The following is a 2,187-nucleotide window of genomic DNA, read 5'->3' as shown; positions in this document are numbered from 1 at the left end:
TACTGAATCAGAGTTTATAGGACTGCTCAGAGACCCATTTGCTTTTTAGATTCAGAGTATAAGTTTACTGTATTACATCAGAAGTCTTTAAATTTGCAAAATTCACATGACATTTTTCAGTTTACTGGCTGCTAGATTTACTGAGATTCACACAGAGGACTTTCTTGCCCGAGAATAACCTGGTCCCCTTTCCTCGTGGACATGGATAATGATTCACTTCCTTGGTAGAGGGGCTCAAACCCACGTAAGGAAGAAACCCAGACCATTTTTTGTAAGAAAGACTGGAAAAAATGGCCCAGTGATCACTTGTATATAACAAATCAGACAATACTTGCCTGCTATTAACTGGGGCCGAAAATTATTTACAATTGAATGGAACTTTAATCTGCTTAGTGAGAAGCACATTTTAATAAAGTTACATGTCTTTACAATGTGGACAACTAGAAAGATGAGCGAGCTTCAAAGTTGTCTAGCGAACTTGCTATTAAGCAATACTAAATTTTAGACAGCTTCAGTAAAAAATATGTTACTTACAAGAAAGGAACATCAGGGAAGGACAGGAATGTGTATATACCATTTAGCACCTTAGATGTAGGACGTTTATAGTAGACAATTTTACAAAGTAATTTTAATTGTAAGAGTAACTCAAAGGTCACATTGTGTTTATTTTGCAAGGACCTCTGCATAAACACATATTTGTCAACAGGTATTATGGTGGAAATATTTTTTTACAAAATAAAAAGGACAGCGAAAGGTAGCCACTCTGAAATGTTTTTTACTTTATTATTTTTTTAACTAACCAACAAATGCGCTGGAATTTTAAATGTGAAAGAAACAGTTCTGGATCATACAGAAAAATCCTTAATAAATTTAGATCAATAGTTTATATGGTTACAATAAACTCTAAATTTTATATTTCAAACATTCGAATAAAATCTGTAATATCATACTCTGGCAACTCCTCTTCATCCCAAAGTGCCTTTTATACGAATGTAAAGTAGGCAAAGTTAACAAATGCAACACAGCAAGGAAGAGTATAGCCTAGCAAACACTTCGTACATGTTTTCTATGCATCATTCAAAACATTGTAACTTTTTAGGCTATTTTACAACTAGCTAAATTAATGCCTTGTAACACCAAGTACATATCTTGCTTACAAATATTATCTTTAACAGTTTTAGCGGAATTTCTGAAAATTATGTCTACATTTATTAACTTCAAAGGGGCAACATTTTGAAAGATCTGTCCATTTGTTTGAAATGCCAGGTAGGTTGGGGAAGGCAGTAAAAAGACTGCGTACAAAATATATATTTCTGGCTCTACCCCCTGCAACACAGTAATGAAAGGCACGTCTCTTACTTGCTGCAAGAATTACAAAAAGAAAGCATGACATCTAAGATGACAACATACAATACTTGTAAGCAGAAATACGGTTGATTTCAAAACAGGAACACGGTTCTACTTTTAAGCAAAACACAGGATGCTGCCTCTTTGGATGGGCGTTCGCATCTGTCAGCGCCAGAATTTCATTTATAACCTATTCAACTAGTTTACTTCCCGGCATAAAAAAAACAAACTTTACACTCAACTTACCTCTTATTGACGTTAAAAAAAGAAAAACAAAAAATACATATGCACATGAACAATTCGTTCTCAGCAAATCTCTGTTCTGTAATCGCACGTCTTATGAGACCCAACACTTCCCTTGTTAGCCAAAGTGTAAAACATTTCCTGCTTTTCGTGAGGAAAGAAACATAAAAACTACAAGTTCCAGGTATATCCGAAATCGCCTAAAGTACAAAAACCGATTTAACACCCAGCACCATCTTCTCATAAACCACTACCTGCCTCAACCTGTAGGTACAGGTAGATGTAACAGTTAACAATAGGTACTTCCCACAACTAGACGCGCGCATTACGTTATGCTCTCAACAGCTCTCTGGAAAATGAAGTCTCATTCAAACAGTGCGCCACTCACGCTGAGCTTATAAAACCACAATTCCCAAAATCCATCGCGCAACATAGGCTTTGTCAGCTGCTCGGGAAGGCTCACCTGTTGCTAGGAGATTTTGACGCCCTTGGTATTGGATAACATTGCTTTCAGGTGAGTTAAGTGTAGGCAAATTGGGAGGCAAGCACTGGTAACAGAAAGGACTTTGAAGGCAATCATTCTTGCGGTAAAAAGTG

The 2,187-nt window shown here is 36.4% G+C and overlaps 1 protein-coding gene across 2 annotated transcripts in view; it reads right to left on the bottom strand.

Annotated features, from left to right (window-relative positions):
* The window catches only part of CCHR2.PART1H1orf159 (chromosome chr2.part1 C1orf159 homolog), a 603,467-nt gene extending 601,520 nt beyond the window's left edge, over positions 1–1,947 (bottom strand). For both annotated transcript variants that reach the window (XM_044063076.1, XM_044063078.1), the window contains exon 1: positions 1,594–1,947. The gene's annotated coding sequence lies outside the window, so the exon portion shown is untranslated. The remainder of the gene's footprint in view (positions 1–1,593) is intronic.
* Between the last annotated feature and the right edge of the window lie 240 nt (positions 1,948–2,187).

Source organism: Protopterus annectens, chromosome 2.part1, assembly GCF_019279795.1.
Source record: "Protopterus annectens isolate FY-2018-M chromosome 2.part1, PAN1.0, whole genome shotgun sequence".
NCBI classification, from domain to species: domain Eukaryota; kingdom Metazoa; phylum Chordata; order Ceratodontiformes; family Protopteridae; genus Protopterus; species Protopterus annectens.
The sequence above is the reverse complement of the archived record's forward strand: the minus strand, read 5'-3'. Positions and strand labels throughout refer to the sequence as shown.